Source organism: Bombyx mori, chromosome 27 (genome assembly GCF_030269925.1).
Source record: "Bombyx mori chromosome 27, ASM3026992v2".
NCBI classification, from domain to species: domain Eukaryota; kingdom Metazoa; phylum Arthropoda; class Insecta; order Lepidoptera; family Bombycidae; genus Bombyx; species Bombyx mori.
Genome location: NC_085133.1, coordinates 1,305,548 through 1,333,526, shown reverse-complemented (window position 1 = coordinate 1,333,526; position 27,979 = coordinate 1,305,548). Strand labels below are relative to the sequence as shown.

Here is a 27,979-nt window from a genome sequence, read left to right as displayed (position 1 = left end):
ATACTATTATTATTATTATTACTAGTTGCTATCCACACAGCCGAGGACAGGCAGGAATGGCGCAAGATGATGCAGGAGAAAGTGATTAGAGGAGGCCACGACCCTCAGCACTGAGGATTATCGACGCAAGGAGGAGGAGGAGGAGGAGTATTATTATGGAGTTTGTTGTATTTTTAGTAAAGCTATTATTATTTCGAGAAATGTTGGTTCCACCAAAAGGTTACCGAGTTAACTCTTGACTAAAATGTATATTTATATTACATATAATAGGTAATGTATATTCCACATAAGGTACATTTGCCGGCCGTCTGGTGTAGTGGTAAGTGACATGGTCACTACATAAGGGGGTCGCGAGTTCGAATCCCGCCAAGGGAAGATATTTGTATGATAAATATAAATGTCTTTTCCAGGGTTATGGATGTATATTAAATATCTGTATGTGTACAATAAAAATCTTAGATTTATTTCCGTTATCTGGTACCTGTAACACAAGTTCTTTACGAACTTATCACGGGATCAATTAACGTGGCGTGGTTGTTAGCAAATAAAATATTTTTCCCATATTAAATGTCATACTTCTTAACAAATTGATGCCAAAAAAATTTTAGGTAACCTAATCTAACAGAACTTGAAGACAGATTCGTTTTTCAAAAGTAACCATAGCACTAAACTTAAGAACATTTAAGTTTAGCCGCTTTAGACTCGAAAGCTTTTAAGCTCGGCAAATGGAGTCAAAACTGGAAAATCCTTGTTCGCTGACAGATAGAATCAACGTCAACGGCTTAATTGTAAGCTTTCATTTGTAGAACTCAAAGGATTTATTTAATCCTTTGGTTCCAGAAAAAAAAAATTGGCGAGTTTCACAAATTTAATCAGTGTACTAAACTTTTTTTATTACCAGGCAAGCAGAATGAGCTTGCGAAAAACCCTTGGTTCTAGGTGGTTAATGGATCTAATAGATGTCACCATTTGAAGGCTTGTGATTGATATCATTAGACCTCATATACATCTCAACTATATTGCATTATATCTGTATCACTTTTTAAGCCAAAACGCAAGATGGCTTCGTATCTAAAATAGGCAGGATATCGGTAGCTATCCGTGCAGACTCACAACGTACTATATCACCACTCATTTATGGAAATTAATTAATCGTGCGTAAAATTACTGGTGGTAGGACCTCTTGTGAATCCGCGCGGGTATTCCTGCCTATTTCTGCCTTAGTACCACCCTGCCTATTTCTGCCGTGAAGCAGTAATGCGTTTCGGTTTGAAGGGTGGGGCAGCCGTTGTAACTATACTGAGATCTTAGAACTTATATCTCAAGATGGGTGGCGCTTTTACGCTGTAGATATCTATGGGCTCCAGTAACCACTTAACACCAGGTGGGCTGTGAGCGCGTCTACCAATCTAAGCAATAAAAAAAAAATTAACAAAAAAATATATCGCAAAAAAAGTTAAAGTATTTTAATAGGAAGAATTAAAATTTAGAGCACCGTCATACCCAGACACGTTCAATAACCCTTTTAGTTATTTAGGCCGCGACGAAAAAAACACAAAAACTGTGACAAAAAAAAAACTTATGTTTTTCCATGCTCCGGCAACACTATCGGATTTCATAGTTTTAATTGTCCCATCCCTTGCATCAAAGACACAACAGTCTTTTCGCTACACTAATTGGATTGTTTACGAAACAAAAGACAGTTATTTCCCCTTTTGTAGTTCGGCAGTGACCTGTTTATTCTTTTAGTACATAAAACCGAGGTATAAAGATAGCTTTGTTTGTTTGTTTTTGTGGTTCTGCTTTGATAACGATTTGTGTATAGGCTCACGCGTGATATGACTTTAATAGTCACCAAAGCTCACAGATATGTATGCTTTACCTTAGCTTTTGTAGATATATATTTTTTCGTACCAATGCTGATAGCCTAGAGAGGTTATATCAGCTTTACCCTAGTGTATAGGTGAGCTCTCGGGGCTCAAAGCGGAGGTGTTGCTACCACTGGCCCTAGCAAGAGTAGTGCTTCACAGAATCTACCACCGGATCTGAAACGCGACCCTTTTAGAAGATTCGGCGAAGATCAGTGGGCTGTGTCTATAGGTCAATCTACTCGCCAAGCCCTTCGTCGCAAGCGACGGGTTCGACAACCACGATGACTGGTGCTTGAGGTACCTAAAAGCACCGTTAATGGATTGGGAGGATCCGTGTTTTGGGCAATATCCTACTCATATCTGCTGCCAAGTAGCCATAAGTTCTCATTTTAAGAGTGTGGAAGACATTACAAAATTCAATGAAGACTTCCATCTGAAATCTCAATGTTGGCAACGGCATTCATGTCGTGATGTCTATGGGCTACAGCAACCATTAAGCCACGAGGATCGCAAGCGACATGGGTTCGGCGAGGACGGTAACCAGTGTTTGAGGTACCTAAAGCACCGTTAATGGATCGGGAGGATCTGTAATGACGATTGATTTTCATTACACGATGCTATTCCTTCATCGTGGAGGTCAATCATGAACATTTGTTAAGTGCGTATTCAGAAAAATTGGTACCCGCCTGCGGGATCCGAACACCGATACATCTTTAGATACGAATGCACCGGACGTCTCATCCTTTAGGCCACGACGACTACCTTTATAAACAAAATTTACTGCAAACAAAAAGTCTGTCGTGTGTTTTTCTCTAGATACACAATCGTCTTGTTCCTGCTCTATTTTCGGAACGACATTTTGAACAGTATCTAATTCAAGACGATCGTATCTCGTGGCTCGTACGCTATAAAAACTGAGTTAGTCGGTATCTTGTTTCTAGTTTTCGGAAGCATTACGTTCCCTGATATATCTTTATAGCTTGAGCGTTTTGTGTCTTCGTACGAATTCGATGGGAGGATTGCTAAGGACTTTTTTGATTAATCCTGTTATTTCTGACGTAAACACGTGTATGCTCCTTTTAGAATTAATGTGTGTTTTATTTTTTATATGTTTGAGGGATTATTGGTGGCCCGGAGGCCTTTCCAGTTTCACCAGGAAAGGTGGGCGAGCAAGGGCTCAGCAGGTGGGGTGGGAGTCTCTAACAGCTACCCGAGCGCCTCTAAAGGAGACCTAACAACTCAAGAGTAACTTTTTATTTATTTTTATTTATTGCTTAGATGAGTGGACGAGCTCACAGCCCACCTGGTGTAAAGTGGTTACTGGAGTCCATAGACATCTACAACGTAAATGCGCCACCCACCTTGAGATATAAGTTCTAAGGTCTCAGCATAGTTACAACGGCTGCCCCGCCCTTCAAACAGAAACGCATTACTGCTTCACGGCAGAAATAGGTTGGGTGGTGGTACCTACCCACGCGAACTCATAACAGGTCCTACCACCAGTACTTTAGGATTAATGTCATAATTGCTACAAATCAAATGATAGAATGGTACATAATTATATCAGAGCGGGTTATGATGACTCGTTATGTGGTTAGACATTGCCGGTAACTCAAAATAACAGTTGAGACAATCAATAGGTACCCCTGACCCGCGACAACGTTGCGGCGTTGCGACGTCCGCAGCGCGCGATTGCGGTCAGGGCGGTTCGTGGATACCGCACCGTTTCGTTCGAGGCGGCGTGCGTGCTAGCTGGGACGCCTCCCTGGGACCTGGAAGCGGAGGCGCTCGCTGCGGATTACGCGTGGCGATGCGATCTCCGCTCCAGGGGGGAGCCGTGTCCTGGCGCGGCGGAAGTTCGAGCGCGGAAGCTTCAATCTCGGCGTGCCGTGCTCGAGGCGTGGTCTCGCCGCCTGGTGGACCCCGCCTACGGGCGACGGACCGTCGAGGCGATCCGCCCGGTCCTCTCGGACTGGGTGAATCGCGACCGAGGACATCTCACCTTCCGGGCGACGCAGGTGCTCACGGGACACGGCTGTTTCGGTCGCTACCTGCACCTCGTCGCCCGGAGGGAGCCGACGCCGAAGTGCCACCACTGCAGTGGCTGCAACGAGGACACGGCGGAGCACACGCTCGCGTACTGCCCCGCTTTCGCGGAGCAGCGCCGCATCCTCGTTGCAAAAATAGGACCGGACTTGTCGCTTCCGACCGTCGTGGCTACGATGCTCGGCAGCGACGAGTCCTGGCAGGCGATGCTCGACTTCTGCGAGTCCACCATCTCGCAGAAGGAGGTGGCGGAACGGGAGAGGGAGAGCTCTTCTTCCCTCTCGGCGCCGTGCCGCCGCCGTCGGGCCGGGGGTCGGAGGAGGGCGTTTGTCCAGCTCCAGCCCCTATGAGGAGGCAGTCTCCTCCCGGTGATGGTCACGGGGCGACCTAAGGGGGTTGAGGCTGCGCCGCACGCTACCGTCACTCTAGCGCGCTGGCACCAGGAGGACGGGACGGCGCGTCGGCGGCTGCGGACTGCGATGCGGTCCGCATTTTCGTCGTCGCTGTCGTCGCCGAACATACTGTTGAAGAGCAACCCGGTCGGCGGTGTATCGCGTTCCGACCCGGCAGGCTGGTTCTGGCCCAGCGGGGTATCCCGGAACACCAGCGGCACCGCCCGGGCGGCCTGGTAGGGCCGCCATACCGCGGAGACTGACGTCGTTGGTCGTCGACTATCGCCTCGACGACCCGTCGGTCGGGCGTCCTCGGGGTGGCGCCGCGTGTCTGGTTGTAGTGTTGACCGCGGGAACCCCCCTACTCTGAACGGGTTCTGACCCCGGACGGAGATCGGACGTCGGGTGTAAGAGTGCAGGGGAGTCGTTTAGTGGGTGGGCCCTAAAATCCTTGGGCCCGCGATCTGCTCTCAACACCTGCAGATCGTTGAGTCTCACATACCCCGCGCGCCCCCTAGGCGCGGGGACCTCGTAGGAGGTTCGGGCCCCGGCGCGAGAAAAAAAAAAAAAAAAAAAATCAATAGGTACAGACTTTTATTTTCTCTGTATCAAACAAATTCACAGAGAATCACTAATGATCGTAACGAATAGATTGAGATTGGTCGCGAAACTTGGCAAGTTCCCGTTCGGGTCGGTGTCCTCCTACAGCATAGATAATACACATCAATTAGTTATAGATAAGCAACTAAAGCACTCAACAAAAAATGTTTACGGGCGTCGGCTACTAGATGGCTTCGCTTCGGTTAGTTTCTCATTGCTCCTGTAGATAGCAGTAGCATATTACCTATCCGAATTTTTGTTTTTTATAAAGGATTTTGTAAATTTTCTACAACAAATAAAGACTTGTATGATTTTTTTTTGGTATTTAGTTATACAATAAATAAATGCTTTAACTTTAACAGCATCTAAATTTAGTGGCATCTGCTACAAGATGTCGCTAGTTTCCATATAAAAAGATATTTGTCATATAGTATCGTAGTTTCAGGGCCCTGTCCTACTGTTCTTTCTTTACCGCAAAACGATACCTCAAACGTCAACTGTCAAACAGATTCAAACGTCAAACCATCGGTAACTACTGCTGCTATCGCTGTATCGACCTTACCCAAGTGAACTACAAGTAAATTAGCCCTTCTACTCATATATATTCATAAAATATTTATAACTATTGATACCATGCACCCCACGTTTTTTTTACAATAAAATATTTTTTTCTTACACTATTCTTAATTAAATCTTGTTAAAATTTATTTTCTATTTTTTTTTTGGATTTTCTATAAAAGCGTTTTTTTTTTAGTTTTTTTAAACTATTATTTATTTTTAATTTTTTGGTTGAATTTCATTTTTTTCAATATTTCAATAATTTCATCCGAATCAATCGGTAGCTTATCCAAGAAGTAGGTGATCGGCGCGCCTGGTAGTTTTCCCTTTTGATCTTGACGCAGACATTCCGGGTCTCAGAAAAACAAAAAATCGCTAATCCTGATTATCTTAATAAGGATAACGGATCAAACTATTTAAAATATAGAATTTTCATCGGTCCTTAATAAAAATGCCGAATTTAGAGTTAATCCGATGTTTTGAAGGGGGTCAAAATCATGTACAAAGATTCCGTTACATACTAACATACGTATGAAGCTAATAAAAATGTATTAAAAATAGTTAATTCTACAGTAAATGTACCAGTTTTACGTGTACGTACGTTTTACCTGTGGACTCATTGTAGGTTTCGAACGAGAATGTATTCTAATAACAATTAATTGAACAATGTCGAATGTGACAGCGCTATGACATGTTCTTCTTCAAGCGAGGCTTGTGGAGGGTATTAAGCGGTAGGCAGCGGCTTGGCTCTGCCCCTAGCATTGCAGAAGTGCATGGGTGACGGTAACCACTCACCATCAGGTGACCGTATGCTCACCAGCCTATAAGGGCAATAAAAAAAAAAACGGTTTTTAGATTCCGTGCCCGTGCGGCGAACTATGGAAAATGTTAGAGCAACTGAATATAAAATACTGCTTTTGCCAATGTCGCTAACAATGACGATACTTTTTAAATATTATTTAATAGGGATCAAGGTAGACTATAATGAAAATAAATTATTTGACGGTCGGTAGCGTGAGCCTTCATTGCCTAGCAGGTCGTTGTCCATGGTCAATCACGGAAATGTTTTTCGATATGCACTTATCGGGTGTATTTAGAAGGTTTTAACAAATAATCAAATGAGTTCATTTTATTTCAATCGGGTGGAAACAGATCATTACTGGAACGCGACGAGACCGGAGCGAGGTTGGTAGCACGTCTGCTTGGTTCAATATTTAGTCCAAAATTAGGTTAAATTCCCGCTCAAACTCAAATGACATTGACATCTCGCATAATGTTACCAACCTTCATTTTCGAACACGCCCAAGTCGTTTCGAGCTTGACGTTCCGATGCTACATATTTATTTATTTATTTGCTTAGATGGGTGATCGAGCTCACAGCCCACCTGGTGTTAAGTGGTTACCGGAGCCCATTAACATCTACAACGTAAATTCGCCACCCACCTTGAGAGATGAGTTCTAAGGTCTCAGTTTTTACAGTGCAACGGTTGTCCCACCCTTCAAATCGAAAGGCAGCAGAAATAGGCAGGGCGGTGGTACCTACCCGTGCGGCCTCACAAGAGGTCCTACCACCAGTAAATACAAACATACATATACTCGTATGTATGTATATGACAGTGGAAGGTAGCATTCAGAATGGTGATCTTCTCCGGAGAATATTATATTGTGTGAGCTTAGCGTATGTTTTGGAGAAAGAAACAATTTTAATTGCAATAGTATATTCGACAATTTTGTATATGAGCAATCGATTGTTCAGCTACGAATTTCACATCTCCAGAAAGAGAGATTCAATAGAGAGACTTATCGTACAGGGCCCTGTAGAAGGCAGAAGACCTCAAGGTCGGTCTCCCACGCGCTGGATTGACCTCATCATCACTACCACGAAAGCCACCGCAGTACAATGTGCTCGCAATTCCAACAGCCGCCTCCAATGGAGCAACATCGCTCGCCTTGGAAGCTAGCGGCGATGACGAGACGCCTATAGACGACCACGACTACTCTGCCAAGAGTATCCGACTAGGAAGAAGATTTCTACATTTAATGTCTATTGGATATGAGCCATCAGACATTTTCCAGACTAGTGGTCCATGCGACGACTTATTGTTAACAAAGTTCGCACCCACGTAAACTTCCTCTAGGTCGTGCAACGTCGTTTCTGCAGGATAGCCGTCGGAGCACCATGGTACAAGAGGAATGTGGATCTTCACAACGGCCTTAAATTAGAACCCGCTAAACACACGAATGTTTGCCCCATGTGAGAGTGGGAATCGATTCCATAATCCTTGGCTCAGGGTTGCTAAATATTGCACCAGCGACTTACCAGATAAATTTGCATTTATACAAATTCGGTGCAATATTTGGACCAACGGTCTACCCTGCAATATTACCACCCGCCAGAAGTTCCCTCCCAATACATATATATTTTTATTTTTATTTTAGGAAATTAAATAAAAATTATACGCCCAAAGACATTTTCTAATTACAAACACCTGCGCAATGGTAAACTTACACAATATTCGAATCGATCAATCAAATGGGACCACAGAGCGGCCGTATTTTAAACAACTTTCGTGTCGTTTGAATAGTCTTCGATGGATATTGATGAATTAATTTACGCTGTGATATAATTCTTTGAATGGGCTAACGGTTTTCCGTCAATATTGAATTTAAATTTGGAATATCGTTAGTGAAATTCTCAGGGACCAAGGCCAAGAATTTTGTCTCTTGTTTTTAATTGGAGTAAATTGAAAGAGTAGCTAAAGTAGAAGAGTTAGGTTAGGTTTAGGGCCCAATTAGTGTTGCCAGATCCAGTAGATACACCAACATTAACGCCATCGCTCGTCTTGATACACGTGCTTAAAGATTACAATATATCTCAAGGTGGGTGGCGCATTTACGTAGTAGATGTCTATGGGCTCCAGTAACCACTTAACACCAGGTTGGCTGTGAGCTCGTCCACCCATCTAAGCAATAAAAAAAAAAAAAAAAAAAGTACTTGCTTACGTCCTGTATTATGAAATTACTGGATTAGAATCTTCCGATCCGTTTCCGTAAATGTTTTTTTATTTAATGCATTCATTGCCGAATGAGCCACGATGCACCTGGTGTTAAGTGGTTACCAGAATCCATAGACATTATTATGTGGTTTTCGCCTTCTTGCTTGAAACATGAAGTCTAGGTATGTGCCAATGTAGTATAATGGTTGTAAAGCCCCTCAAACGCAGGGTTGCTTCGTTGCAGAATTAGGCCGGATAGTGGTACCAACCCGTGCGGTCTAACAATGCGCCTTACCAAGAACAAGGCCACATTATGATCCCCACAGGCGTCGTAAGCCGTATTAGGAGTCGTATTAGGAGTGGGTACACTAGTTGAAAAGATAATTGATTGAATCAGAACAAATACCTAAGATCATATTTTTGATTTTTTGGTAGAATATTGAACAACCATTTTAAAATTACTAGTTGTGCTGCGTGGTTTCATTCAGTTTGAATCTTCTTCTAGCCCTTATGTGACATTATATGGGATCAGCGCATGTCCTGATATCTTGCTGTATAGGAACGACCGGTCTCCTTCCTGACCTCAACTCTTCTTGGGCTATATCTCGAGTAGTGTATATTGTTATAGCAAGATATATTCTGTTTCTTCTTTTGGTGTTTCTTTTACTCCAGCCGTTTATGGTTCAATGATTTGCATTTTGTCAATAATGATCTAATTCAAATACCAAATCATTGAAAATATCGCATTTTATTCGTTTATCTGTATTTACACAATAATGTTATTTTGACAGTTCATCTAATCCACTTCGAATATGCAATTAAATATCATGTTACTTTATTGCCTTTGAATACTATACAATACGCAGCGGCGTACTCTTTGAAGTAATTTTACACAATAGTTAATATCAAAATCTTATGATATTTCTTGTCAAAAATACAATGCAATACTAAAGCCTACAGTCTCTTTTTATGTAAGGTATATTACGCTTTGGAAAGAAAAGCCTTTTTATTTGTAGCAGAAGTGTGCGATTTCGCCAAGCGGGAGAAAAAAAGATGGATGTTTGCGTTCAGCCGGTGATCGGATTTCCTTTCGACTCGCTGTCAGCGGTGGTGCTGAGAAATAATAATGTAGTTTAAATTGTTTTCCGTTCAATTATATACGGAAATAATAAATACCTTCTGTCGTAGTTGTAGTGTAGGCCAGATATTTTCCTAGTTTATGCAAACTGCGATTAGGGATTCTCGCAAAATCTAATACAGAAATAAAAGGCGGGTTTTTCAAGCCGGCGGGAAGTTCAAGTTTTACAATCAAAAGTACTTTTACAAACTTACTTGATCGTTTTTTTATTTTTATTTATTTTATTGTTTATGTGGGTGGACGAGGTCACAGCCCACCTGGTGTTAAGTGGTCACTGGAGCCCATAGACATCTACAACGTAAATTCGCCACCCACCTTGAGATTTAAGTTCTAAGGTCTCAGTATAGTTACAACGGCTGCCCCACCCTTCAAACCGAAACGCATTACTGCTTCACGGCAGAAATAGGCAGGGTGGTGGTACCTACCCGTGCGGACTCACAAAAGGTCCTACCACCAGTAACAACGTATTTATACGGAAATAATAAATACCTTTTGTCGTCGTTGCACTGGATGCCATATATTTTCCTTGTGTATGCTAACTGCGATTAGAAATTCGCGCATTCATTTGAAGCAGCTTATTGCAGTCCCTCACCACCCAGAGCGTTGTTCGCTCAACATCTAATACAGAAATAAAAGGCGGGTTACAAAGAATTACAGCCTAAAGTATTTCTACAAACTTACACTTTGATCATATTGAAATTAAAACCCACTTTGTGGCCTCAAAGAGCTTTCAATAAAACAGTAAGTACTTATTTGATATGTGTAATAGATAAAAATGTTCCTTTAAGTAAATACCGTGGAGTTTTCTTTGAAATAAATAAATTACCGATTCATGACAAGCATTGAAGACAGAATCATATGGTTTTTTATTCATATACTGGTGGTGGGACCTCTTGTGAGTCCGCGCGGTTGGGTACCATCACCCTGCCTATTTCTGCCGTGAAGCAGTAATGCGTTTCAGTTTGAAGGGTGGAGCAGCCGTTGTAACTATACTTGAGACCTTAGAACTTTATATCTCAACGTGGGTGGCGCATTTACGTTGTAGATGTCTATGGGCTCCAGTAACCACTTAACATCAGGTGGACTGTGAGCTCGTCCACCCAACTAAGCAATAAAAAAAAAGGTATTTTTAAGATGACACATTAATCGCTATCCCAGTGATGCAGCTTACAGCTTTACTGCCGAGAAGAATGGATATTTAGCTTAGAGCTTATCCTTCTCCATTATAGGTTACACACCAGACGATTTCCTGACATCAACTCTGGAAGGTTTTGGTCTGCCAAATCGAGATAGGAGCTAAAAGCTTTCGCACTCACGCACGTAAACCAACCAGTCAGTGAATTGTATCTGATTATCTGATCTTATGCGACGATAAAGAGTCTTGTGCGGGCTTATCAATAAAACAAACGTTAACAAACAATAGTTTTATATACTACACACAAAAGTTAGAACTTACTTACAACTTAGTCGTTGTGGCCTAAAGGATAAGACGTCCGGTGCATTCGTATGTAGCGATGCACCGGTGTCCGAATCCCGCAGGCGGGTACCAATTTTTCTAATGAAATACGTACTCAACAAATGTTCACGATTGACTTCCACGGTGAAGGAATAACATCGTGTAATAAAAATCAAACCCGAAAAATTATAATTTGCGTAATCACCGGTGGTAGGACCTCTTGGGAGTCCGCACGGGTAGGTACCACCACCCCGCCTATTTCCGCCGTGAAGCAGTAATGCGTTTCGGTTCGAAGGGTGGGGTAGCCGTTGTAACTATACTGAGATCTTAGAACTCATATCTCGAGGTGGGTGGCGCATTTACGTTGTAGATGTCTATGGGCTCCAGGAACCACTTAACATCAGGTGGGCTGTGAGCTCGTCCATCCATCTAAATAATAAAAAAAAAACTTACTATTGTTTTATTGCTTAAATTAGTTAATTTTTTTTTTATTATTGCCCTTGTAGGCAGACGAGCATACGGCCCACCTGATGGTGAGTGGTTACCGTCGCCCATGGACTTCAGCAATGCCAGGGGCAGAGCCAAGCCGCTGCCTACCGCAAAAAATAAAGCCAATGAAGTTCAACTATACTTCAATGACTGATGACTTCAATAAATGATTTTTAAGTCTCCACAGAATAGCCTACAAACCCCACCCTTCAAACCGAAACGCATTACGCGCAAATGTTTGCTGATTTCATTTTTATTAAACGATTTTATTTCTTCATCCTCATATGTGAACATGACTTAAGTACATATGTATGTAATTAGAAGTACTTGTACTTGCCGAACGTTGGCATAGTCGCATCGCTAATATCGGGCGTCTCATCGTTAGCAAGTAGCAGTGGACTATTTTTTATTGCTTAGATCGGTGGATGAGCTCACAGTCTACCTGGTGTTAAGTGGTTACCGGAGCCCATAAGTATCTACAGCGAAATGCCGCAAGGACATGAATGAGTTCATGAGGTCTCAGCTTTTTTTAACAGTACAGTGTAACAACTTCCTCACCCTTCGTATCGAAACGCATTACTGCTTCACAGCAGAAATAGGCAGGGTGGTGGCAGTAATATGGATTAGGCTAAACGGACTTAGAAAAGAACAACTTTTGAAATTAGCTTGATTAGGACTAGAATAAGTCTGCATCACTAAGCGCTGACGAAAGGATCTGTTCATTATTTTTCTAATAATGTTGAGCACAATTTCAAATCCACAATCATTATTGTTAATACGGTATACTAATAAAGATAAAAATACTTCTATGATAAGAATTGAACCACGAATAACTCCAGTAATTGTTGCATAGAAAAGATCGCGCTAACGAGCTGTAGCGAATAAAAAGATTTTTAGTCGGGCCACTAAATTGACTACGACTGAAATTGACAATTTCTAAAATATCGTATAAACTTTATACAATGTCCTTCTTCAAACGAGGCTTGTGGAGAGTATTAAACGGTAGGCAGCGGCTTGGCTCTGCCCCTGGCATTGCTGAAATCCATGGGCGACGGTAACCACTCACCATCAGGTGGGCCGTATGCTCGTCTGCCTACAAGGGCAATAAAAAAAAGACGTGTGGCACTCGGGGACTGCCGCGGTAAAGCGTTTTTTTCAACTTATGCAATTACAATTAGATATTAACGTATACAACACATTACTACTATATACTATAAAACTATTGAGATATTTTTGAGACATAATCGATGTCTACCAGTGCATTTAAGAAATACCGTAATTTTAATTCTAATATTCATTTGGATTTGAAATTGATGCTACACCAAACATAACGCAGACTTGTCAATAATCATGACAGGTTTGAGCCAGACAATACTACTACCACTACTACCACTACTACTACTACTATTAGAATACAGGAATACGGTACTGTGACTTTCTGGAGCTACTGCCTAAGTTCCCATCACCAGACCCTGTGATATTATGTTTTTCTACGTTCTCTTATTTGCTTCATAGTTAAGGTGATGAAGCATGCTACACGCCCGTATACCTCGGTATTAATATTGTTACGCCGGTAAGAGTAACGTCATCTATCGCCGAATAAATATCAAAGGATCTAGTAGCACCTAGAAAGCTCGAGAAGTACAACGCCATCTATGGTCAGATAGCGGAAACACAATATTCGAAATGTGTGGAATATTCTCGACGATTCTAGGGATTTCGTCTCGACTATAAAGGCGTTGCAGTGATGGCACGCAGTCAGTCAGTAATCGGAACTACTCGAAGCGAAATAGCGAACGGATCACCTGAAGCGAAGCGGAAGAAGTGAATTGAGAATTTTAAAGTGTTTGTGAAGTGCTTTAAGTGTTCTAAGTGCTAATACAGTTTTAGTTGTACTTTGGTGGAACATTTATTTATCCCGAACCCCAGCGCGTAGCAATGTCTTGTTTATATCTGCCACAAATTAATATTGTGTTCCCTTACGAGATGTCTATCATTGAAAATATGTAGGCTTTTATTTTGTGGCGTCTATGGACTTGAAGGCCCACTTGAAAACAAGAAGGGCAACTTCTTTAGCTGAGACAATCTGACCTAATAAAAGGTATTATCTTCGCAAAACTAATAAAATAAGTTTGAAAAAGTATCCTTATATCCTTCTAACTTTAAGGCCGACTTGAAGACCGTAAACAGCTTTCATACACAAACAAATAAAAGTTTAACGATATCCCCCCAAATGAGCTTTTATTAAATAATAAAAATGCGATTAAGTCAATTAATGAAAGAGATAGGGCTATTCTCGTGGCCACAACATTAAAAAGAAAACGGGAACAGAAATAAAAGGAGTGCTTTCTTTTGATGGAAATAAAAAGCTATATTCATTAACGTTCGAACTTGCATAGTTGATTTATTGAGCGTCCGCGGCGAGCTTTGTGTAAATTTGTCGACTTTTTCATTCGTTTATCAATCTAAAGTTCAATGGGAATTTATTTTTAAAACAGCTTTAAGTTTGTTATATAGTGTGTGCTGTTTTTTTTCTAATTCACATTTTCGTCATCATAAAAGAATGTAGATAAAAAATCCTATTTATTTATTTATACTTTATGCACAAAACAAAACTGGTACACAGGCGGACTTAATGCCATGGGCATTCTCTTCTAGTCGACCATAATACGGTGGTGCAGAGATAATGCATGGTAGGTGCATTAACAAAAGAATAACAAAAAACAACAACAAAACAAAAAAAGAACAAAATCTAAACAAAAATCTTCCTTAAAATACAGTATCATCTCAGTATTCAAGAATACACATAATGTTAAATATAGGTACTTATATAAACTAGAGGTCCCGCAGTAGTCGAAATTCGATTATAATTAATTGGAATTGTAAGTTTGTACACTATTATGATTCTATTTTCAAAGACTATTATACTTCTATAATCACAAATTTTGCCAAGAATACACTATAGAAAAATATTAATTCACAAGAGGTCCTACCACCAGTAAAAGCCTACGAGTTCTCTTAATAATCGATTTTGTAACATTCCATATTGTTATTTTTACAGGTAAGCCACAATATGCTCGTTGTCACGGTCGATCGTGGGTATGTACATAAAACTCTATCATCATTACCGTATGTATAGTTGGTTGCAGCTGATTCATCCCGATTCCTGATTTTTAATACGCTTTTATTAACTTCAGACGTATGCGTGTTAGTATGTAACGGAAACTTTGAACATGATTTTGATCCCCTTCACAACGTCGGATTAACTAGAAATTTGGTATACTTATTAAGGAACGATGACAATTAAATATTTAAAAGAAAAATTGAAAAAAAAAAATTTAACTAAAACATGAAAAATAAATAATAGTTTAAAAAAACTAACAAAATACGCTTTTTTAGAAAATCCAACAACAAAATAGAAAATAAATTATCATAAATTTGAATTAAAAATAGTGTAAGAAAAAATGATTTTATTGTAAAAAAAAGCGTGGGGTGCATGGTATCAGCAGCTATAAATATTTTATGAACAGATATGAGTAGAAGGGCTATTTTGATAATATCCTGAAAAGCACCCCACGCTTTTTTACAATAAAATCGATTTTTCTTACACTATTTTTAATTCAAATTTATTAAAATTTATTTCCTATATTTTAGTTGGATTTTCTATAAAAGCGTATCTATTTTGTTAGTTTTTTTAAACTATTATTTATTTTTTAATTGCCTTTGTAGGCAGACAAGCATACGGTCCACCTGATGGTAAGTGGACACCGTCGCTTATGGACGTCAGCAATGCCAGGGGCAGAGCCAAGCCGCTGCCTACCATCAATTCCCAGTCGGAGTCAGTATATATTGCGAGAGATATTCATTCAGGGTTTCGATGTATTTCTATCTGACTGGTAGTCAAAGCAGTAACGTGTTCTAATTAGAAGAGTGGCATATCAGTTATACCACACAAATGATACTTAGTCCTCATGCCCCAAGGTGGGCAGTACTATGGGCTTCGGTAGCCAATAAAAAAAAGCCTTTCCAATATTTCCTTAGTTACAATGTTATGGTGTCGCTAGTTTTTGACTTGGTCCAGTATATGTCCACAACTTATGTAATATAATTTGAATATGTAGTAGGTATATGTATATGCTATCCTCTAAAAAATAAGCACGTATACTTGTATAATATAATATATACTATGTAAAAAGAGACAAAGAGAGATAGAGAGGCGCAGGACACTTCCACATTAAATAATTTGGTGTGGTGGTGATTATACCGGATTTTTTTTATTTTTTTTTATTGTCCTTGTATGCAGACGAGCATACAGCCCACCTGATGGTGAGTGGTTACCGTCGCCCATGGACTTCAGCAATGCCAGGGACAGAGCCAAGCCGCTGCCTACCGATTGCAAGCCCACTAAAATATGTATCTTGCCTATTTCTACTATGAAGCAATAATTATTCCTATTATTATTGTATGGTATTTTACGTATTTTATGTATTTGTAAGCTTGAGGGTAGACATTATCTTGTTGAACACCAAGTAAAACGATGTCACTTTTTGGTTCCTGATTTAATCAACAATATGTTATCTTAACAATTCACTTTAACACTTGTCCAACTTTAACCAGTACGTACAACAGTCACTGAATCACATAACGTAACAAGGATATAGTAAGTGCACCAGGCAAGCGCAGTCCAACGAATGTTTCTTGCAAGGCACGCACCGCCTTTTTATACTAGCCGGCGCAGCTGGCTTATGAGTCACTTCTGTTGCACGAGTGGAACGACACGGCCGGCGCACCCGGCTTGTGTGAGTCACGCCTGTTGCACGTGATGTTTATTAGAGATGTTGTTAACGCCGTCACGGCCATACTGACATGCGCTCGTCCTCGTGCGCCTTTTTATGGTTGTTCTGTAGACAATAAGCGTATTCGTTCATCCTGACATTAACGGATGCAACTTAAAACGTGGTCTATGATATTAACAATCTAATACGGTTCGGTTCGCATAATTCTTCAGAAAATCCTATACTGGCTATAAATACTGACTGCTTACATACCTGGGCCGGTTCATTTAAATCTCTTCAGGTATGTAAGTATGTCCCTTTTAACTTAAATCGGAATTGTTATCCCTTCAGTTTTTCGAACTGGACCGGATAATGCTAGACCGGATCGCAATCCCTGTAGCTAATTGTTGTGGCTAGTCCGGATGAAAATCCCTATAGCCAAGCCATTGGACCGGACAGACCCTTCAATGACTTCACACTTTTTTTTTTTTTTCTCTTTTTTTTTTTATTCATTGCTAGTCCGGATCAACATCCCTTTAGCCAAGTCGTTGGACCGGATACACCCTTCAACGACCTACATTTTTTTTCTCTTTTTTTTTTTTTTTTGCTAGTCCGGATTAACATCCCTTTAGCCAAGTCATTGGACCGGATACACCCTTCAATGACTTACAATTTCTTTTTTTTTCCTCTTTTTTTTTTTTTTGCTAGACCGGATTAACATCTCTCTAGCCACATACAATTCTCTTTTTTTTTTTTTTAATCTGCGTGTACGGTAGCGTTTGTTAAAACATATCTTAAACCAGAACATTTATACGGAATTTCTTCAGAAATAGTGCGAGACCGACCATCGTTTTCTACATTTCCAACACCTGCACCTGAGGTGCCTGAGCTTACAGACATTGTATCACTACCCACAGACTATGTTTGCTGTATCGCTATTTGCCGACAAAAATGTCGCTTCTATTGTCAGTGATAGAGTCATCATCATTAAGATCAGTTTCACGAACAAGATTAATTAACCCATCTGTGTACGCCGTCACGTCATCGTCACTATAATTTTCAGAAATTTCTAGTAGGCCTGACGGGCCTCGAGGTACTTCGCGTAAGTTTTCATGGGGAACTTTGTACACTAGAACCATTTACATGTCTCAACTTATACCTATCGTTTTCCAAAACTGCAGATGATTGAAAGATTACTGGTGGTCCGGAGGCCTTTCCCGCTTCACCAGGACGGGTGGGCGAGCAAAGGCTCAGCCAAGAGGGGTGGGATTTGCTAACAACTGCCCGAGCGCCTCCGCAGGAGACCTAACAACTCAAGAGCAATTGCTTCGCGAATGAATCTACTACCGGATCGGAATCGCGACCCACTGAGAAGATCCGGCGAGAAACTCAGTGGGCTGATGCATGGGTTAGGTTGCACGTCGACCTCTTTGTCGAGTTCGACGAGTACGATAACTGGGGTTCCTCAGCCTGCTCCTAGTGTTAGAGCTGAAGGTATCTAATGCAAGAGTTATTGGATCTGATGGATCCGTAAGGACGTGTCTAGGGTGACTACGGTGACTTGTTCATGAAACCGCTTACCATTGAATAAATTACTATGGCTTTGTTTTATAAGACTACATTCTGACCCTGAATGGAACATAAAGGGGGAGCCAAAACCACTTATCTGTAACACACTGAAGCTCTGGAACACACGTTGACGTCTCTGGTTGGACCTGCCACAGCACAGTCTCCTACGAGGCGGCGCACCCTAGCGCAAGTGCAGCCGGAGCGCGGGGGCTCCAATATCGGCAGTCCGTGCTGGAGGCGTGATCTCGTCGTTTGGCGGACCCGTCGGCCGGCCTCCGTACCGTCGAGGCGATCTGCCCGGTTCTCGCGGACTGGGTGGGCCGCGACCGCGGAAGTCTCACCTCCGGCTACCTGTGCAGACTCACAAGACATTTTACCACCATGCAAACTTCTTACCGCAACAAATCTTACCAGCCACCACGCAAACTACAATTTTACGGGTTCCACCTCTCTTACACGATGTTACTCCCACACTGAGGAAGCCAACCGCGAACACTTGTCAAGCACGCACAAGCACGCACTTCACCGCAAAAACCTGCATCCGCCAGCGGAACCCGAACACCGCCGCATCGCCAGACACGAACGCACCGGACGTCTTATCTTACAGGTCACGACGACTTCAGATGTGTCAATTTTTCTTCCCCACGGAAACTTGCTTGCTTTCTTGTTTGCTTGCTTGCTGGAGCCCGAAGTCATCGAACGTGTAGTGTTATTGGTATTGAATTGAGTAGATTCTAAAATTTCAGCGACAATTCACAGTCTCATGTCCTGGTTTACTGTACTAGTGCCATGTAACTCTAGCAGTAGTCATTGGCTTAAAAACGATTCGTGTCGGAACTACCCACTCGTCATGACAGATCCATTATTGCGATCGAAGTTTTACTTGAGATTTGCACTTGCCTTAATTTCTTGCAATAGCTTGTTACGTGTTGTATTTCCGTTAGTAAATGCCATGTGATGAAGTCGACAGTCAAACTGGGCAACATGAGCCAGAACGTAAGATGTGACGATTTCTTCGTGGCTCAGATCTTCCATCGAGGTAACAGAGACGTTATTACACGACTTACGTATGCTGCATTCACGCTCTTGTGGCGTACCACTACTAGTATTCTGATCTGCATCATGTTTTTTTTTGCTGTACTTCGAACATGTTCAAACACGTCACGCCAGTGAGAGTAGAGTCCTGATCTCACTTCTGACGTAAGCTGAGGGTAGACATTATTTTGTTGAACACCAAGTAACACGAAGTCACCTTTGATTTCTGATTTAATCAACAATATGTTATCTTAACAATTCACTTTAACACTTGTCCAACTTTAACCAGTACGTACAACAGTCACTGAATCACATAACGTAACAAAGATATAGTAAGTGCACCAGGCAAGCGCAGTCCAACGAATGTTTCTTGCAAGGCACGCACCGCCTTTTTATACTAGCCGGCGCAGCTGGCTTATGAGTCACTTCTGTTGCACGAGTGGAACGACACGGCCGGCGCACCCGGCTTGTGTGAGTCACGCCTGTTGCACGTGATGTTTATTAGAGATGTTGTTAACGCCGTCATATTCTATGGTATTTTAAATTGTATGGTATTTTATGTATTCTAATTTTCACTTAATAGCAGATAACCATTACAAATACATTTATATAAATTCGCCATGAAACATATCATTATAATTGAATTAACCAAAACATATTAACAATATAATATGTTCAGCAAAAGCACAGTATCGAATCACAAATGAAAAGCTTTCCGTTTTAAGCCAAAATTAATTTACGTCCTCCACGCCAGTGCCTGCCTGAAACAATTTAGGAGCTTTTAAGGCCCACATGAGTTAAATTGAAATTATCTTGTGGCCACCGACGCACCGTGCTTGGTATCTTAAAGGGATCCGTGAACCCTCGTAAGATCTCTGGTTATTCGCATAAATATCGTAAGCTTACATAAAGTGCTCTCGCCTAAATCTTCGAAGGCAAAGTTCTGAGCTTTTTTGTGATGTGACTTTTTTGAAATCAGTGTTAAGTATTCAAGTTTGTGAGTGAAATATATCGGTTATGGCTGGGATTAAAATTGTCAGATTAGTCTGGTTAGCTTATGAATTCGATGAAGTTTTTGTAAGTTTAACAAATTTTAGTCAGATTAAGGTTACTATTGTTACGCGCTGGGGTTCGGGATAAATAAATTTAATATTCCACCAAAGTACAACTAAAAACTGTATTCAACACTTAGCACACATAAAACAATTTAAAATTCTCAACTCACTTCTTCCGCTTCACTTCAGGTGATCCGTTCGCTGTTTCGCTTCGATTAGTTCCGATTACTGTCTGACTGCGTGCCATCTCTGCAACGCTTTTATAGCCGATACCGCATCCCTTGAATTATCGAGAATATTCCTCACAAGCCGAGTATTGTATGTTTCCGCTATCTGACAATAGATGGCGTTGTACTCGAGCGTTCTAGATGTTACTAGATCATTCGATATTCGTTCGGCTATTCGGCGATAGATGGCATTACTCTTACCTGCGTAACACGATTTATTTAGTAAGACTTATCAAGGCCAAATAAAACAAAGTCAATTGTATTTGTTTTTTTTCGCCTTTGCTCTCCACGTTCACGCCAATGCAGTGATTCGTGTATGGTAACGAATATGTTATTTTATACTATCTCAATTTACAACTTCTCTCGTGAACTTTCCCAAATAAAATATATTCGCACTATTTATTAAAATTCTGAGTGGACACCGTAGGCAAGCCGAAAGGAGACCATCTCAAGCAGAACTGGTGACGCACTGTGTTAGCGGGGACGCAGCCAATTGATATAATCTGCCTTAAAGTAAAGCACATAGCCCAAAACCGATCGCGCTGGCGAAATACTGTTAAAGTTCTCTGCTACTTGGGGTCCTTAGGACCTTAACAACAAACAAACAACAATCTCGTTCTGACATTGATGAATGCAACCAAAAATAAAAGAGCTAAATCGATGTAGCCATTCTTAAACCCTTTTCTTGGCAGTGTGCATTTGTGTGATGTTACAATACTTTTTCTAGATATTTAGCCCAGTCATATCGCTATCTGCATACATTTTTTTGCAGCACGGATTTCTGGAAGAGATCTCTATTGGGATAGGACTTTTTCATTTAATATGAACAAATAAATAAGAGCTTGTATTCTTGTCGAAATATAGGGGCATGATGAATCCATAAGATGATGATATCTGGTGCTATTCTTATGCCGTTGCCAATATAAATTTTACAATTCTATAATTCAGAAAATAAATCTTAAGAAAAGTAATATAGACGGAGTTAGCCTTAGGATGTAATCGTGTCGATGCATAATAAGCCCAAAGTGCTTACTCGCGCAGTAATGAGGTTCGCCTTAGTATCAATCTTGTAATAATTATTCGAAGAACTATTTTTTATGCCTTTAGGGTATAAGGTATAACCAAGCAGCTTTTATCGAAGGAGAGTCTAACCACACTTGCAGCCTTTCAGAAACAGAAGATGAGGCAGAAATAGTAGTAACGGAGGTAGTAAAGATAGACTGCGACGGCGGTGGGTGGTGCGATGATAAAATAGAGACAAATGCTCTACAAATGCTTGTCGACTCTTGTGCCCAGCGGCGGGCCCAGAGGTAGACTCCCGGCCCATCTGAAGGCGATCATTCGCCGGAAGAGGGGCCTGAGGAGGCTCTGGGCGACAACTCGTTGTCCCAGGATCAAGCGCGAGCTTAATGAGTTGGAAGCGGAGTTGGCGGCGAAGATTAGCTCCTTCCGGGGCTACACGTGGGAGGAACGGATTGAGGAGGCCCGTGAGGACCCCTCTTCTGTGTTCCTCCACCGACTTTGCCGCCAGCTCTCAAATCGGCCTGCCCCGACTTGTCCACTCGTGGACGAGAGGGGCAACCGATGCTTCTCGGCTCAGGCCCGCGCCGATGTCCTGGCCGCAATGCTGGAGCGGCAGTTCGTTCCAAATGACTCTGCACCCTCAGAGGCCGCATTCCACCAATCGGTGGAAGAGAGCGTAGCGAACCTACTCTCCTCCCCGGTGCCACCGTTGGGAGATGATGTTTTCATCACTCCCAGTGAATTGCGCCTCTCCATCAAGCGGATGAAGAGGCGCAAGGCGCCGGGTGAGGACGGTATTCCCTCCCTCGCATTCTTCCACTTCCCTGAAACGGTCGTGTCATACATGACACGGCTGTTCAATTCCATTCTGTCCACAGGACACTTCCCGGGAATTTGGAAATTGGGCAAGGTTATCGCCTTGCCCAAACCCGGCAAGGATAGGAGAAATCCCTCCAGTTACCGTCCGATCACCTTGCTGTCGCATGTGGGCAAGTTGTTCGAGAGGCTGCTGCTGAGAAGGGTGTCGCCGCACATCCTTCCCAGACCCGAGCAGTTCGGGTTTCGCAGCGGTCACTCGACAACGCTGCAATTGGTCCGCGTCATGCATCACTTGGCGGATCGGTCCAACGCGCGCTAGTACACGGCCGCAGTCTTTCTCGATATCGAGAAAGCCTTCGACCGTGTCTGGCATGCGGGACTGATCCACAAGCTGGTGCAGAACACGGACCTCCAGCACGCCTACGTGCGACTGCTGGGGTCGTACCTGGAGGGAAGATCCTTCTTTGTCGCGGTCGAGGGCGCCAAGTCGTCGGTGCGCCCAGTCACGGCCGGAGTTCCGCAGGGAAGCGTCCTGGCCCCACTCCTCTACGCTCTCTACACCAACGACATTCCCACGCTCGAGGGTAACCTCCAAGCGTGGGAAGTAGACGTGAAGTTGGCGCTGTTTGCCGACGACAGCGCCTACTTCTCGTCATCCAACGTCCCCTCTGCGGCCATTTTGAGGATGCAGAGGCTTTTGGACCTACTGCCCCAGTGGCTGGACCGATGTAGGGTCGCGGTCAACGTGGGGAAGACTGCGGCTATCCTCTTCGGTCCGGTCCGCACAACAGTCGTCCCGGGACAGCTCAGTCTCCGTGGCGCTAATGTCGAGTTTGGATCCAGCGTCCGGTACTTGGGGGTCGATATCGACCGGAGTTTGAGGATGACCGCCCACGCCAATAAGGCGTTGGCGGCCGCTCGCTGTGCGAGATTCCTCCTCCGGCCGGTGTTGGCCTCCAGGTTGCCGGTCAGGACTAAGCTCGGCATTTATAAGACGTATGTCCGTTCCCGTATCACGTACGCAGCTGAGGCCTGGTATCACCTCATCCCGCAGGGTATGCGGGCGAGGTTACAGGTCCAGCAAAATCTGGCTCTTCGCACGATAGTCGGAGCAGGGCGTTACGTCAGAAATGACGTAATCGCCCGGGATCTGGATGTGGAGTCGCTCGAGGGGTTCATCCGGAGGCTAGCTCGTAATCTGTACGAGCGGGCTGACGGTGGACCCCACGAGCACCTCCACAATATAGCTCCCTTGCACGCCAGACCACCTGATGGTCGGGCGCTACTAAGGGAGCTAGTGGAACCCCCGGCTATGGTAAGATAGTCGGCTTAATCGGAGTGTTATGGGAGTGCTCATAATGAGTGCCCCCATGGGACTGAGCTGTCCACACTCGTCATGTCCCCCCACATCGTTGGGGTGCCCCCTTATGGGGACCCATTTCCCACCCCCGTTGGGTGGACCACTCCCCTGTCTGGGGAGTGTTTAATATCGGTCCCTCCCCGCGATGGTCTTCCCCTTTTGGCCTTTTGGGGAGCCCAGAACGGGTGAGCGCCAAACTAGTGCCGCGGCTCCTCCACTGGTTTGTAGAGGTGGGGCCGCGGCATGGGGCCGGTGGCGGGCCCCAAGGTTGCTGACTGTTGTCCCTGTATGTATATAGTAGTTTAGTTAGCTTTAGGTTAGTTGTAGTTAGATAGTAAGGGCAAAAAAAAAAAAAATATATATATTCTTAGAGAATTTGTCACTACCCGGCCCCTCTACTCAGTGACGTCAGGCGGTGGGGCGAGAGTCACGTCATCGCGCCAGGTGTCTATAAATAGCAACGCCTTTGTTAGAAACATTCATTCGATCGGTGGCGTTCGTGAGAGAAGGTAGTCGTGGACATGGTGTGCGTGAGTCATTGTTTTAAGTCTCTGTAAACGTGTCCCAATTGTTATTTTTTTTAAATGGTTCTTCTTCTGATTTTTAATATCAGAAGTGGGATAAAGGACTCAAATAGCCCACAGTGGAGTAAAACTCTGAACTTTGTTTTGTTTTACAATTACTGCTTACTTTGATGCTTTCATACTTTTCTCAATCCGTGGACCTTACCCAATGGTGAGGATGGTGCCTCACGGGCATTGTCGCCAGCTCGGGCCCCTCAATGGTTCCTGCGGCAGTAGCACGCAAGCGACGTGCCGTTGCCTACGCGCGCCCATCTACTTTTGGCGTGCATACTGCACGTGTTGCTCGCGTGCCGTAACTGTGCGCGTTTGCCTACTTCTGGCGTGCAAAATGCGCGCACTGCTCGCGTACCGCTGCCTGCGCGCGCTCATCTACTTTTGGCGTGCATACTGCACGTGTTGCTCGCGTGCCGCTGGCTGCGCGCGCTCGCCTGCTTCAGACGTGCATACTGCGCGCGCTCTCACTTCTTGCGTGCAGACTGCGCGTGTTGCTCGCGTGCCGCTGCCTGCGCGCGCTCGCCTGTTTCTGGCGTGCATACCGCACGTACTGCTCGTGTGCACACTGCACGTGATGCTCGCGAGCCGCCAACTTCACGGTGCCGTACGACTGGCAGTGATGCAGAGGGCGATGTCGCTCGATCTGCGGCCTGCTGCTTCACTCGTTGGGGCTATGATGCCTTTGGATTATCTATCAGGACGGTCGAGCGGGACGCCCGCCACACGTGGTGCAGCCTCACATCGTGGGAGCAGACTGGAGCTGGGACGGCTGCCCTGCCGAACTTTCGAGAGGCGCGGTCCTAACAAGATCTTTCGCACGCTTCCGCATCATCGAGGGCCGGTTGCCGGTTACGACACCATTAACGTCGACTCTGTTACTGCATCCGAGCGCTGGAGGGCGCACTCCGACGTCGGCTTCGGGGGCCAAAGAGGTGTCCGTGGCTGATGCGGAGACGCACGGAACGGGCCAAGCTTCCAAGGCGCTGCGTGATGCGAGCGTTGGCACGGCGGACAGGATTGTTGGTGCACTTTCTTCATTGCTTCAAGTAAGATCTAAGCATTATTACATCTCAAACTTTGACCCTAGTGCCCATGAATTTGACACGTGGTGTACGGAAGTAGATCGAGCTCGCGAATTAAATCGTTGGAACGATCGCGAATGCCTAGGGCGAATTGGTGGTTGTTTACGTGGTGATGCTAAAACTTGGTTAGACGAGTGGGTGACCGGAGACCGCACGTGGACAAATTTTAAAGCAGAGTTTAGATCGTTGTGTCCACGTGAGGTTGATATGGCCATTGTCCTTTATGACGTAATGAGCACAAACTCCAACAAATTCACCACGTATGCAGAGTACGCACGAAAGTCTCTTTTACGTTTAAACATCGTCAAGGGGCTTTCGGACGAATTAAAAACCGCCATAGTGATTCGAGGCATTTCCGATCCTCAAGTAAAAGCGGCGACGGTCAACGCTAAGCTGCAGTCAAAGAATTTGGTCGAATTTTTGTCGGTATATGTAAAACCACAATCTGGTGAGTCGAATTATTTTTATTTGGATCAGTCCCGTAACATTAAAGCAAGACTTCACAGAAGTTTGAATGATTTCGAAACCGATAGAAGCAATGTGGTTAAGTTAGTAAAATTTGATGACAATGATGATGATCTTGGGTGATGATGTAGTTGAATCTGGTAATAGAACCTATAACACTCATTATTGCATAAAGAAAAGTTGCCTCTAAGTAGTGCTACTGACGAGTTAAACGTAGAAGACTGTGATGAGTGAGGTAAGAGTACCTCCATCGAGTGGTATAGCTGATACCATCACTATTTGGTCGTACGGTACGCACTTGTCCGTAGTCGTAACTGCAATTCACTTGTGAGTTGTTCAGAGGGCGATGGGCGGCTGGTGGTATAGCGGATACCTTGGTCTCAAAGGAGACTATTGTTGTGTTGGTCTAGTAATGACCTGAGAGTCGCTGACTCTATATTGTGAAGTGATGTGTATTGGTTTTATCATTTGTAGTAATGTTATGGGTGGCATAAATGACACTAGCTGCGCAGACAGCCAGGCCAAGAACGTTTTATACGATATGAGTTGTTATAGTTTCTGATTAGTGTTTTGACCTTGTGTTGTCAATGATTGTTATGGTTCAGTTTTTCGGTTTACTACGATCCGGTCAGTACGGTCGAGCGGGACGCCCGCCACACATGGTGCCCTGGCGTGGTGAGTGGTCTCCAGAGGCAGTGTTGGTGCGTGCCGGCCGAGGCGCGCAGAGGCGCAGAGGGCCTGCTGGTGGCGCCCCTACTGATCAGCACCTTGCAATGCGCGCACTGCTGGCGTGCCGCTGCCTACTTTTGGCGTGCAGACTGCGCGTACTGCTCGCGTGCCGCTGGCTGCTGTTTTGCCCCGACATTGTGGCAATGCCCCGACATTGTGGCTGTTGTTTTGCCCCGACATTGTGGCAATGCCCCGACATTGTGGCTGTTGTTTTGCCCCGACATTGTGGCAATGCCCCGACATTGTGGCTGTTGTTTTGCCCCGACATTGTGGCAATGCCCCGACATTGTGGCTGTTGTTCTGCCCCGACATTGTGGCAGTGCCCCGACATTGTGGCAACGCTTCGTAGTTGATATTGCCCTCTAAAACCCCGATAGTGGTTATTGGATGGTAATGCTAACGGTTATGTTTCAATGTTTGTTGGCATTTGGCAATTGACAATGACGCAAGTGATTGTTTACTCAGTGTCTGAGAATCCGGACTCATTCATTGGCGAAACGATTAACTTTAAGCGTTTTTCTATACCGTATGTGCCTAACGTATACGGATATTGGTGGCCGCCTATTCTGATATGATCACTTGAAGTGCACACTTGTGGTCTGGTTGGAGTGGGTGACTACTAATAATAGCAAGAACAGACATTGAGCAGCTTACTAAGAGTTTTCTGTTTTAAATGACGATGAACACGATGGGCACTTATCCAATGAGAATGAGTCCCATGGTGATCGTATTGAAGAGGAGCAGGAAGACCAGGTTTGGGTAGTCGAAGGAGACCAGTCTGAAGGAAACCAAGCTGACGAGGCCGTTCAGCTGTCAGGAGAGGCCGTCTTAGAGAATTTGTCACTACCCGGCCCCTCTACTCAGTGACGTCAGGCGGTGGGGCGAGAGTCACGTCATCGCGCCAGGTGTCTATAAATAGCAACGCCTTTGTTAGAAACATTCATTCGATCGGTGGCGTTCGTGAGAGAAGGTAGTCGTGGACATGGTGTGCGTGAGTCATTGTTTTAAGTCTCTGTAAACGTGTCCCAATTGTTATTTTTTTTAAATGGTTCTTCTTCTGATTTTTAATAATATATATATTACCATTAGGAAGCAGAGGACAGCAGCCGGCGCCGGGGAGCGTCGTCCACGGGCATCACTCCTCTTGCATCATCAAGCCCGTCGTATTATATATATGTATGTATTTTTGTCGATGTCAGTGTGCCGAAGCACGCTGCGAACAGCCCTCCCCCCAATCCAGTCTTGCATCTATTTCACCCCTGCCCTGTGTGGGAGCGTCTGCCCGGGTAGTGGGGTTTACCCCGAGGCCCGCTCCGTGCCCCCGTAAGGGAGTACGACGACCCCGTAATAATACAAATGCTTGTAACTATTCCTACAAACGGATTCGATACGAACAAAATAAAAAACTAGGTACTTAGGTTTGACTTATTTTGCCGTATATTTAAATATTACCTAAACTTAATAAAAAATAGGAACGCTGTCGGTATCCGAAAGTCATCACAAAACACCCTAACACTAGCGAACAACAGTAGAATTTAGGAGAAAAACAGAGGGAATTAATGTGAAAAGACTACGGATGGATGATGGGAAAGTTTTTATTTATTTTGATCGGTGGACGATCTCACATCCTAATTGGCGTTAAGTGGTTTCTGAGGCTCATAAATATAACGCAAGCCATCTTGTTATATAAGAACGAAGTCTCAATAGCATTGCATA

General features: G+C 43.8%; 1 protein-coding gene and 1 long non-coding RNA gene across 2 annotated transcripts in view; one reads left to right on the top strand and one right to left on the bottom strand.

Annotated features, from left to right (window-relative positions):
* Positions 1-27,979, top strand: part of LOC101739773 (uncharacterized) — a 191,302-nt gene that overhangs the window by 64,656 nt on the left and 98,667 nt on the right. The window lies entirely within an intron of this gene.
* Positions 16,091-19,446, bottom strand: LOC134201520 (uncharacterized). The gene is made up of 2 exons (XR_009976862.1): positions 18,347-19,446; positions 16,091-18,241 (listed from the first exon to the last, which is right to left on the bottom strand). It is a non-coding gene; the product is annotated as an uncharacterized LOC134201520 (long non-coding RNA).